Consider the following 14,716-nt stretch of genomic DNA (forward strand, 5'->3'; position numbering starts at 1 on the left):
CTGCCCATAGTAATTTCTCACATGCATCTTTATGTGATTATCATATATTGTGGTTTATATGTTTTCAAAGAATACCATTGTGTGGTAAATGTGATAACCCAGAGAGCGAATAATAAATAAGAGCCTAAAGCATAACATTATCTAAATATCAGCTATGGTGGTTTCCTGCTGAACATAGAAAATAAGGAGCAAGTGGAAAACACAAATTAGTTCCTTAAGACCTGCATAGATTTTCCTCAGTCTAGGGAACAATAACAGTCTAGAGAACAATAACTACAGGAGGTTCCAAGTCTCTTGCACCTTGAATAGCACTATAGATTATGATTCTACTCTCCCTCAGCAACTCAGCAAGTCCCAGTGTTCATATACGGCCTGGAAGTTCACAAAGACATGCCTCCTTAGAATATCAGTCCAGATTTCATGGGGCAACATGTTGGGATGTATGTAACCCTTATGTATTTTTAATATAGAAGATAGAATATTTTAGTGGGCCATTTGGTCCCCTTTTCTTAACATTAGGGGTTGTATTGTATTATATTATGTTACAAACGTGGGTGAGTGTGAGAGTATCAGTGAGTGTGAGTGAGAGAGTGAGTGAGTGTGAGGGACGGAGTGAGTGATCTGTATGATGAAGTCAGGCTTTACATACTACACACACAAACACACTACACAAATACTGTAATGGGGCTGCTTTTGTTTATTAGTGGAAATGGCCATATTTAGAAAGGACCATAAATGGTACAGGAAGTTAGAACCCCTTAGCAATTTATGGCCACCTCATGTATCTGTAAGCAAGGTGAACCCATTCTGCTCACACTTTGTAAAGCTTATGATGTTCTGCTGCAGCTCCCCTTCCGGCACCTCGAGGACTGACATCAAATACACAGCAAGTAGGCAAGTACTAAGGGCTCGCTTCCATTGAGTCGTAATTCAGTTTGCGTGCACTCGCAAACCGTTAAATATGCTGTCGAAAGCAATATTGTTTATCGACTGTTTCCAATGGCGCGTTATACCTCAATATCGGCAGCTGGACTCCGGCTGCCGAAAAAAATCTTCGTGTCCCATAGAAAGTAATAGAAGCCGTTAATCGATAAATTATACCAGGTTTCCAATGAAAGCGCAAACCATTACTATACTGTCGGAGGCTGTCGATACATTGAGAAATATTACACCCAGCTCAACTAGGTGTAAAAGAGGAAAATTGTGCTTTTTGAGACCTATTTTCTATTGAAATTATAAAACTTGCAAGTAATGCAAGTGTTTTAATGTAGAAATAAATTGTTATAAGTAATATTTATTGTTGTCTCATGTATAGAAATAGTTGAACTTATAGTCTAATAGAAATATCAGTATATATTTAAATATAATAATATATGCAAGAACATATCTACAGAATGCAAACTAGACCTATGCCTAGGGCAGCAATACATATTACTTATATTTATGAAGTGGTAAATATAATTATATTAAAAAATAGTATTTGATTATTAAAAATATGGATAAGTGTATCTTTATTTTTCTTGAGAGGTGATCACCGGTAAGGAGCACGGACGTTAAACGTAAATTCTATAGCGTAAGGTCGGGTTACCTTAGCAACTAATTGATTTTCAAGAAATCCGACATCAGATGGAAGCATTAACACAACGTTAACTTACAGCTACACGAAAAGAGTGACTGCGCGCTATCCGCAAAATATTTCAATGGAAACCTGGTACTAAAATGGAGCCGTAAATTACTTTTAGCTGTCGTCCGCTTCGGTAGCTTACGGCTCCATTTTTAACGACTCAATGGAAGCGAGCCCTAAGGCTGGTCAGGCAATGTGACCCCACAGTCATCCCTCAATTAGGGAACTTGCTGTGACATGAAACTTTACTGATCTACCCAGCAGCCCAGTATTTATGAATCTTTATGACAGACATTACAAGTAAGGTAAAGCAAAATAGAATATTTATTGCTGTGGAGGGTATTTAATAAAGTGTTCTAATGCAGGGAATACATAGATTGCTCTGTCAAGTCATAATAGATATATGATATTTATGATGATGATTAGCATACTGACAGATACACACATACACACATGTAATAATGTGTGCATGTAAATGTGTATATATATATATATATATATATATATATATATATATATGGTGTATATATATATATATATATATATATATATATATGGGCCGATTTATCATCTTAGGGCAGACATGATTCGCTGTAGCCCTACATAGATAAATGCTAGAACGGAAAGCTGCATCCGCAGCTTAGTATTTTGGCCCCCTAGTGTGTGTGTGTGTATATATATATATATATATATATATATATATATATATATATATATAAAATTATATCTGTATATATATATATATATACACAGTATATATATATATATATATATATATATATACAGTATATATATAAAATGTGTGTGTGTGATTATATATGTATAAATATAGGTATATTTATATGCATATATGTGTGTTTGTATGTTCTTTAAACCACTGCATTCGCTTGAATATATACCTTTAATGCTGTAATGAATATATGCTGCTATTATCAAAGCAATTCTTTTCAGTCACCAAGGCAATGTAACCTTTTTAAACACTTTTATAAATACTCAATCTTTTTCTATTTCACGCAAGTGTCTATATTTCAGGATGGTGGGATTGTATAGTTGCATGGAAATTACATTCTCTCTATAGTTGCTCTGATTCTTGCTAAGTAACAAATGTGAATATATAAGTTTTCTCATTTGTATATTTATAAATATAATAAAGATATTTTGTCACATGCTATAAAATGTAATCATCTGTTACATGCAGATATTATTTAGCTGCTTTACAAGCAAACACACTTTTTAAACAGATAAAGTCCCCAGACACAGAATTAAAATTGCCAGTCATGTTTTTATTGCTGCACTGTGTCCCATTCCTGCCAAATGGAAACAATCAGACAGTTCCATTTATAAACAGGCTAAACCCAGGCTACACGCCATCATGATTGGACAAAATCTGACAGCCTTTTTAAGGCACTTCAATGAAAGTTTGGGAACCTTAGAAAGAATTTGTGCTATGCAACCAGGTTACAGACTTGCAATCATAAAAACAACAGATCAGTAGTGAGACGTATTGATGACCAGTGGCATGTGGTTACTGCTTCCTATTTTCCAGGCATTAGATTAATACAAATGCAGTCTTTTAATTGGTTTCTAATAACAACATACCATTTTTTTATATTTTGTGAAAACCAAAAACAATTTAGATCATTGTTACTGGTCATTTCTAGTCACACACTTCCCAATATTTTACTAAACTACCACCCTACCAAATACATACTACAAACCTTATCGCAATAGATATCGCGATCCAGAAACAAATCCATCTTTCAATAATTATAGAGAAAGAACAAACACCAATAATTGGAGAATTCCCTTATCAAATAGCTTTGAACCTCTGTCAAACACTTATGAAAATTTTGACAATGTCCCTTTCCAAAAAACTAATAGCCATTTTTTAGGACATACTCCACAACATACAGGACATCAAAAAAATACATTAAGAACACAAAATTCCATTTGGGGAACACCAAAAGGAAAAAGAGAAAGAGAGGGAGAAGAGGGAGAAAACCCACAAAAAAGATCCAAGTAATTGCCCCAAAAACTGTTCAGAACACTGGTATATTCAATCTGAGCAAACATAAATTAAATATGGAGGAAGAAAGAGTCCTCAAAAAAGGTTTGACTTTTGCACCAATGTGCAAAATGAACAAATTTGAAACATTAATAAACGTAAACCAGTTTGTCCGTAAATTAACTTTGAAAAAATATTTTTTAACCACTCCCCTCACCAGAACACAAAATGTACATAGTAAATATATACATTCAAATTTAAAAGCGAAATCAACCTTTTACCCCATGCAAGAAAAGGGAGACTTTATCAAAAACTTTGAAATAAAAGTTAAAGAAGATCTAGATAAATTAGAAATTAACAACAAAATAAAAGATAACCTTAAACCAAATGAACGTAAAACACTAAAATCATTACAAAGTAACAAAGAGATTATAATAAAACCCGCCGACAAGGGCGGGGGTATTGTAATCATGGATGTACAATACTACTTGGAGGAATCCTATAGGCTCCTACACGACAATACCACTTATATCGGTCTCAAACATAATCCTATAGAAATTCAGAAAAAGAAACTTAATTTGCTATTAGATAAAGCAAAAACATCTGGAGTGATTACAGATTCAGAATATAATTTTCTTAAAATAGATTTTCCAAAAAACCCAACATTTTACTTTCTGCCAAAAATTCACAAACACCTCACCAAACCCCCAGGACGCCCCATCATATCCGGTATCGAATCAATATCCTCCAATCTTTCCCAATACGTTGACCATTACCTTCAAAATTATGTTATACAGTTACCATCACATCTGAAAGATTCCACTCATTTTTTAAACATACTAAATGAAATCAAATGGCAAAATAATTATATAATGGTCACTTGTGACGTTAATTCGTTATATACGAATATTAATCATAACCTAGGACTAAAAGCTATTGCCCACTATTTGGATAATGATCCTAATTTACTATATGAACAAAACAAATTCATTCTAGACAGTATTGAGTTTATTCTAAAAAACAACAGTTTTATGTTTAACAATAAATTTTACCTCCAGACCAGGGGTACCGCTATGGGCACAAGGTTCGCTCCCAGTTACGCTAATTTATTTATGGGATTCTTTGAAGACACTTTTCTATCTAATGAGCAATGGGGAGCGAACCTTGTGCTCTATAAAAGATTTATTGACGATATCTTCCTGGTCTGGAGGGGTGACTATGAAATTCTAGAACTATTTCTTGAAGATATGAACACCAATGATGTAGGCCTTACTTTCACTTATGAACATAGCACCAGATCAATACATTTTTTAGATATTGAGGTAGAGATAGTAGAGAACTCTATAAAAACCAAAACTTATTTTAAAACCACAGATTCGAATAATTTCATACACTATCAAAGTTGTCACTTAAACAGGTGGAAGGACAACATTCCAAAAAGCCAGTTATTAAGAGTAAGGAAAAATTGCTCTGATTTAGAATCTTATGATTTACAATCTAATATCCTATTAAACAGATTTACAGATAAAGGTTACAATCAGAAAAAAATCATTGACACTATAACATCTGTGAGGAAAACTGATAGATCTAGTTTATTACAAAAACGACCCAATAAAAGAAAAAATCTACATATAAATAATTCAACCTCCTCTAATAGTCAAAATTTCATTCCATTTATTACTGAATATAACTCACACCATAAAGAAATAAAAACTATTCTTCAAAAACACTGGCATTATATTGAAAAGGACCCCATATTAGGAACTATAGTCAAAAATCGCCCAGATCTTATCTTCAAAAAAGCAAAGAATCTTAAAAGCTATTTAGCACCAAGCGAATTCCGAAGTAAAAATGATCACTCTAAGGATATTGATCTAAAAAAAGAACAAATTCTTGGATTCTATCCATGTTATAAATGCAAATCTTGCAAATATAGCAATAAAACCAAAAAAATAACATTCACTAACCAACATGCTACATTTATAATTAAGGACACTATAATATGCAGTGATTCAAATATAATATACTGTATAAAATGCTCGTGCAATTTATTTTATATAGGTCAAACCAGTCGTACATTCAAAGATAGGATGAGAGAACACATCTTGAACATAGAACACAAAACCACAAAAACCACACTTTACAAACATTTCACTGAAATACACCATGGAGACCTCAAATGTTTTCATTGTTGGGGAATGGTAAAAATTAGACCTAACAGTAGGGGGGGAAATATGGAAAAAATACTTCTTAAAAAAGAAGCAGAATTAATTTTTAAGTTTAAAACAGTACATCCAATGGGACTTAACAGTTCCTTTGACCTTAATTCTATACTATAACCAATCATAATACATCCGTAATAAACAAATATTTTATTCATATCTAAATTAATATACTATTAACTAGATACAGGTGAGGCCACATTGTAGCCACTTTTTTAGTTTTATATATTTTTATATATATTTATCTATATATAAACATTATAAAAATACTCATTACTATGTGCATCCTCTTTTTTCACATTTATTTAGTAACTATTATACATTTAGTTGACTCTCTACACATTTTTAGGAGACCAGTGTCTAGATCCTTTGAAAACAACATTATCCTTCATTTGATATAAAGGATTGCTTATTTCAATTACATAACGATGTATTAACCAAAATTATGTAAGAATATTATCAATATAAATAACAACAATACAATGAGAATAACCAATGGAACGGTATAATTATATATAAAAAATTGTTCTCTTTTATATCGGTTTTTTGGCAATATCGATATTACAGCTTTTTAGTGTAAACTTCCTGTATGGATATTTGTAAAAAATTTATTCTGTTTATTTCCATAATTCTTATTAAAGCCTTTGTGAAAATATGGAAAATCCAAAAAAAATCCTAATACCAATTTATTGTACCCTATTTTATCTATGTATTTAACTTTTTACAAATCTTATTTAAGGATTCTCAAGGCATTCACCCTGAAAGTACACAAATGGGTTAATTTAGACCATCCCCTAAACACACATCTGTCATTAATTGTGTATTCCCTATAAAAGGCAGTAACTCCACTCAGTAAGCATCTTGATAAAGGCAGCTAACACTGCCGAAACGCGTAGATTTGCTTACTTTTGTTCTCTGATACTTTTATTATCCACAGTGTTACAACTCACAGGTTCATCTCTATCTCTATGATATATATAGAGAGAAGACATATGAATAATTCCTGTGTGTAACTACTTAAACCTAACCTAAAGCTATTCATATGCTGAACTGTTTCACTAGCACTATAATCAGGTTCATTTCCATCCCCTTGACTAAAACACTGAGATGGATGTATGAGTAATTCCTGTGTGCCCTCTTGTTCCATCTCGCTCCCATCATAGCCTTAATCAAAACTACAGTACGGATAACAACTAAGTGCTTAGGAGCTTCACTGAAAAAACAGATAAAAAACGGATGAAAAAGAACGGATGAAAAAGAACAGATCAACATTTCACATAATCTAAAGCCGTGGATACAACAACTCGCTACAATTTGGAAAAGATTATTGGATATCGGACACTTGCAAGTATTGTTACTAACTGCTATAATCTAATCACACTTGGATACAATTGTATATTCCTCAACTGGGACATATATATACATATATATTTTTTCAAAGAAATATATGTTTTCAAATAACCATTGAATCCAGGGATTGGAGGAAAACTACTAGTCAGGTGACGTGACGTTCAATTTCACGTCTCATCACCCACAGTCACTCCTAACGGCTAACAAATTAGACGCTTTCTTCATGTACTGTGCCTTGACATACTAACTGTCTAATCTAAGTACTGGTAATATACATAGAGTTAAGATTATTGTGACAAAGTTATCTGCCTTAACAAGTTTATAGATAGATATATTTCTACTGTCTATCTTATATTATTTAGAATTCTAGTATCGGCCGATTACCTTTGTTTTTAATGCATTTTTTAATACATTTATGATATTTTATTATTGTTTTTAGATGCCGGCATCCTTAGTAAATTGTGTATGTGTTAACACGATATTTGCCTAAACCGCTATATAAATTTATTATATATAAAAATACTTTGTTCTTAGTAACATTTTGTTTCTCCAGTTATTTCATTGTATAATCTAAATTATCTGTTGGTTAGCTCTATCTTTAGAGCGCTTATCCCACATCTATCTTTATTCTTCTACCAACAGTCCGAAATTTGAGATTTTTCAGACAACACAAGGGATTTAAGCATTAACCAATTGACTAGCACTCACACCACCCTTCTTTTTCTTGCTGATCCCTTTAATCTCTAGGTGTTTGTAGTAGCTTGTCACTTATTAGTAGAAACACTCTAAATACACTTGGATTTATAATTCAAGAAGTATCACTCACAATTAATTTATTTATACACAAAAATTTCTGATCCTTCTTTCTTAACACCTAATAATTATAGACACAGCTTTTGTATATATAAATAACACTTTTCACCACAAATAATGGAACTATTTTCTTTTAGAGAAAATATGTTATCGGAAATCCAAATTACAAATTTTGAAACATTAGAATCACTACCACTGGATGATATAAATCTACACAACACCTGTAAAGAACTAGAAGACACACTTTTAAAAGAAATAAAATATTCAGTTGAATTATCATATACTCAAAAATATATAGAGTCAAAAATGGTCCCTAGAGGACTAAGATTAAAAAAAGATTGTACTTTTGAACTTAATGAAGATCTATCAATTGAATGGTATAACACTTTGGAAAATGCTTCATCAGACCTGTTAAAAATATTAATCAAATCCAGAAATCGTTCTTTAACTCAAATAAAAAATGACATTGAAACATTTAAAGATAAATTAAAACCGTTTAATAATGATAAAGAATATATAAACAAACAACAAATCATGATTAAAAATATAACGGAATTCAAACAAATGCTACTAGTAGGCAAAAATAATAAATTTAAAAGAGACATGGAAGATTATAAAATCGCTAATAAATCTGAAAATAATCTAATAACAACAGAAATAGAAGAAGATGAAAATGAAGTTATTCCATGCTCTTCATCTACAGTAGATCAGACATTAAAGCCACTTATTAACAAGGAAGCACAAAATACTCAGATTAATGCATCCATTTTCAGTAAACATAAAACAAAAGAAAATAAAACAACATCCAATAAAGAACCGACTAATACATATACTGATAAAAATTATAATTATAATAGAAACTATAATCCTCAAAATAAACCCCGACCTCAAAGAAATCAATCTACATTTGATAACAAAAGAAACACTAATAATAATTTTTATACATCAAATAGAAATTACTACAATGATAGAAATGATTATGATTATAGATCAAATCATCAACAATATGACCAGACATTGAGAAATAATCAATACCAAGATAGATTCCAAGATAATAGACCATATTCAAATACATACTACAAACCTTATCGCAATAGATATCGCGATCCAGAAACAAATCCATCTTTCAATAATTATAGAGAAAGAACAAACACCAATAATTGGAGAATTCCCTTATCAAATAGCTTTGAACCTCTGTCAAACACTTATGAAAATTTTGACAATGTCCCTTTCCAAAAAACTAATAGCCATTTTTTAGGACATACTCCACAACATACAGGACATCAAAAAAATACATTAAGAACACAAAATTCCATTTGGGGAACACCAAAAGGAAAAAGAGAAAGAGAGGGAGAAGAGGGAGAAAACCCACAAAAAAGATCCAAGTAATTGCCCCAAAAACTGTTCAGAACACTGGTATATTCAATCTGAGCAAACATAAATTAAATATGGAGGAAGAAAGAGTCCTCAAAAAAGGTTTGACTTTTGCACCAATGTGCAAAATGAACAAATTTGAAACATTAATAAACGTAAACCAGTTTGTCCGTAAATTAACTTTGAAAAAATATTTTTTAACCACTCCCCTCACCAGAACACAAAATGTACATAGTAAATATATACATTCAAATTTAAAAGCGAAATCAACCTTTTACCCCATGCAAGAAAAGGGAGACTTTATCAAAAACTTTGAAATAAAAGTTAAAGAAGATCTAGATAAATTAGAAATTAACAACAAAATAAAAGATAACCTTAAACCAAATGAACGTAAAACACTAAAATCATTACAAAGTAACAAAGAGATTATAATAAAACCCGCCGACAAGGGCGGGGGTATTGTAATCATGGATGTACAATACTACTTGGAGGAATCCTATAGGCTCCTACACGACAATACCACTTATATCGGTCTCAAACATAATCCTATAGAAATTCAGAAAAAGAAACTTAATTTGCTATTAGATAAAGCAAAAACATCTGGAGTGATTACAGATTCAGAATATAATTTTCTTAAAATAGATTTTCCAAAAAACCCAACATTTTACTTTCTGCCAAAAATTCACAAACACCTCACCAAACCCCCAGGACGCCCCATCATATCCGGTATCGAATCAATATCCTCCAATCTTTCCCAATACGTTGACCATTACCTTCAAAATTATGTTATACAGTTACCATCACATCTGAAAGATTCCACTCATTTTTTAAACATACTAAATGAAATCAAATGGCAAAATAATTATATAATGGTCACTTGTGACGTTAATTCGTTATATACGAATATTAATCATAACCTAGGACTAAAAGCTATTGCCCACTATTTGGATAATGATCCTAATTTACTATATGAACAAAACAAATTCATTCTAGACAGTATTGAGTTTATTCTAAAAAACAACAGTTTTATGTTTAACAATAAATTTTACCTCCAGACCAGGGGTACCGCTATGGGCACAAGGTTCGCTCCCAGTTACGCTAATTTATTTATGGGATTCTTTGAAGACACTTTTCTATCTAATGAGCAATGGGGAGCGAACCTTGTGCTCTATAAAAGATTTATTGACGATATCTTCCTGGTCTGGAGGGGTGACTATGAAATTCTAGAACTATTTCTTGAAGATATGAACACCAATGATGTAGGCCTTACTTTCACTTATGAACATAGCACCAGATCAATACATTTTTTAGATATTGAGGTAGAGATAGTAGAGAACTCTATAAAAACCAAAACTTATTTTAAAACCACAGATTCGAATAATTTCATACACTATCAAAGTTGTCACTTAAACAGGTGGAAGGACAACATTCCAAAAAGCCAGTTATTAAGAGTAAGGAAAAATTGCTCTGATTTAGAATCTTATGATTTACAATCTAATATCCTATTAAACAGATTTACAGATAAAGGTTACAATCAGAAAAAAATCATTGACACTATAACATCTGTGAGGAAAACTGATAGATCTAGTTTATTACAAAAACGACCCAATAAAAGAAAAAATCTACATATAAATAATTCAACCTCCTCTAATAGTCAAAATTTCATTCCATTTATTACTGAATATAACTCACACCATAAAGAAATAAAAACTATTCTTCAAAAACACTGGCATTATATTGAAAAGGACCCCATATTAGGAACTATAGTCAAAAATCGCCCAGATCTTATCTTCAAAAAAGCAAAGAATCTTAAAAGCTATTTAGCACCAAGCGAATTCCGAAGTAAAAATGATCACTCTAAGGATATTGATCTAAAAAAAGAACAAATTCTTGGATTCTATCCATGTTATAAATGCAAATCTTGCAAATATAGCAATAAAACCAAAAAAATAACATTCACTAACCAACATGCTACATTTATAATTAAGGACACTATAATATGCAGTGATTCAAATATAATATACTGTATAAAATGCTCGTGCAATTTATTTTATATAGGTCAAACCAGTCGTACATTCAAAGATAGGATGAGAGAACACATCTTGAACATAGAACACAAAACCACAAAAACCACACTTTACAAACATTTCACTGAAATACACCATGGAGACCTCAAATGTTTTCATTGTTGGGGAATGGTAAAAATTAGACCTAACAGTAGGGGGGGAAATATGGAAAAAATACTTCTTAAAAAAGAAGCAGAATTAATTTTTAAGTTTAAAACAGTACATCCAATGGGACTTAACAGTTCCTTTGACCTTAATTCTATACTATAACCAATCATAATACATCCGTAATAAACAAATATTTTATTCATATCTAAATTAATATACTATTAACTAGATACAGGTGAGGCCACATTGTAGCCACTTTTTTAGTTTTATATATTTTTATATATATTTATCTATATATAAACATTATAAAAATACTCATTACTATGTGCATCCTCTTTTTTCACATTTATTTAGTAACTATTATACATTTAGTTGACTCTCTACACATTTTTAGGAGACCAGTGTCTAGATCCTTTGAAAACAACATTATCCTTCATTTGATATAAAGGATTGCTTATTTCAATTACATAACGATGTATTAACCAAAATTATGTAAGAATATTATCAATATAAATAACAACAATACAATGAGAATAACCAATGGAACGGTATAATTATATATAAAAAATTGTTCTCTTTTATATCGGTTTTTTGGCAATATCGATATTACAGCTTTTTAGTGTAAACTTCCTGTATGGATATTTGTAAAAAATTTATTCTGTTTATTTCCATAATTCTTATTAAAGCCTTTGTGAAAATATGGAAAATCCAAAAAAAATCCTAATACCAATTTATTGTACCCTATTTTATCTATGTATTTAACTTTTTACAAATCTTATTTAAGGATTCTCAAGGCATTCACCCTGAAAGTACACAAATGGGTTAATTTAGACCATCCCCTAAACACACATCTGTCATTAATTGTGTATTCCCTATAAAAGGCAGTAACTCCACTCAGTAAGCATCTTGATAAAGGCAGCTAACACTGCCGAAACGCGTAGATTTGCTTACTTTTGTTCTCTGATACTTTTATTATCCACAGTGTTACAACTCACAGGTTCATCTCTATCTCTATGATATATATAGAGAGAAGACATATGAATAATTCCTGTGTGTAACTACTTAAACCTAACCTAAAGCTATTCATATGCTGAACTGTTTCACTAGCACTATAATCAGGTTCATTTCCATCCCCTTGACTAAAACACTGAGATGGATGTATGAGTAATTCCTGTGTGCCCTCTTGTTCCATCTCGCTCCCATCATAGCCTTAATCAAAACTACAGTACGGATAACAACTAAGTGCTTAGGAGCTTCACTGAAAAAAACAGATAAAAAACGGATGAAAAAGAACGGATGAAAAAGAACAGATCAACATTTCACATAATCTAAAGCCGTGGATACAACAACTCGCTACAATTTGGAAAAGATTATTGGATATCGGACACTTGCAAGTATTGTTACTAACTGCTATAATCTAATCACACTTGGATACAATTGTATATTCCTCAACTGGGACATATATATACATATATATTTTTTCAAAGAAATATATGTTTTCAAATAACCATTGAATCCAGGGATTGGAGGAAAACTACTAGTCAGGTGACGTGACGTTCAATTTCACGTCTCATCACCCACAGTCACTCCTAACGGCTAACAAATTAGACGCTTTCTTCATGTACTGTGCCTTGACATACTAACTGTCTAATCTAAGTACTGGTAATATACATAGAGTTAAGATTATTGTGACAAAGTTATCTGCCTTAACAAGTTTATAGATAGATATATTTCTACTGTCTATCTTATATTATTTAGAATTCTAGTATCGGCCGATTACCTTTGTTTTTAATGCATTTTTTAATACATTTATGATATTTTATTATTGTTTTTAGATGCCGGCATCCTTAGTAAATTGTGTATGTGTTAACACGATATTTGCCTAAACCGCTATATAAATTTATTATATATAAAAATACTTTGTTCTTAGTAACATTTTGTTTCTCCAGTTATTTCATTGTATAATCTAAATTATCTGTTGGTTAGCTCTATCTTTAGAGCGCTTATCCCACATCTATCTTTATTCTTCTACCACCCTACCTACCTAGGTCTTGTGTCCTAAATGAAATGCTGCGTGTTGATTTCAAAATATTTAAAGGGATATTAAATGCACATTTCTTTCATGTAATTGGCAAGAGTCCATGAGCTAGTGACGTATGGGATATACAATTCTACCAGGAGGGGCAAAGTTTCCCAAACCTCACAAACTTTGCCTCCTATGGAGGTGGTGAAGTAAGTTTGTGCTTGATTTTTATGATTTCTTTTATGATAAGCGCTTCTAAGCTGTCAGGATGCCAGAAATCAGACTGAGACGAGAAGTGCAAAAATAATCACACCTTTATTAATAGCAAAAAATAATAAAAAGTCCACAAGTCAAATAACAAGCCAGGAATCAAAACCAGAGCTGGCAGTCAGACGAGCCAAGTCAGGAGCCAAAGCGAATAGTCAGACGAGCCGAGTCAGGAGCCAAAGCGAGTAGTCAGACGAGCCGAAATCAGGAACAAGGAGAACAACAGAGTCAGGAACAAGCCAGGGATCAGGAATCAGGAGGGATGTCAGACAGCCAGGTAATACACAGGAGTTCTCACAAACAGGTCTGAGACAACGCAAGGGCAAAGCATACTGAACAGAGGCCCTTTAAATAATAAGTGATGACATCACAATTCTGAGACTACACCCTGTCTCACACGGATGATGTACACCAGTCTAGCCATAAAAAGAAGTGCAGGAAATGAGCAGCATCACACAGTATGCACCAGAGTCAGCAAGAGAGGTGAGTAAAATGGCTGCCAGCAGCACATGGCAAACAAAACAGGTAAAAAACCCTGATAGTACCCTTCCCTCAACGACCCTTCCCCCGCGGGAGGACAAAAGGCTTATTGGGAAAACGGGCATGGAAGGCACAAAGGAGGGCTTTAGCATGAATATCAGAGGAGGGAACCTATGAACCCTCCTCCGTATGCCCCTGAACATACGAGAGTGAATAATGCTGCTGAAGTCATACTCCTCATGGTTGTCAACAAAGATAGGATGGGGATGAGGCAACATAGTGGTAAACCAATTACAAACCAATGGTTTCAAGAGGGAGACATGAAAAACATTGGAGATGCGCATTGCAGAAGGAAGGTCAAGAGCATAGGCCACAGGATTGACC

The sequence above is a fragment of the Bombina bombina genome, chromosome 2 (genome assembly GCF_027579735.1).
Source record: "Bombina bombina isolate aBomBom1 chromosome 2, aBomBom1.pri, whole genome shotgun sequence".
Taxonomy (NCBI): domain Eukaryota; kingdom Metazoa; phylum Chordata; class Amphibia; order Anura; family Bombinatoridae; genus Bombina; species Bombina bombina.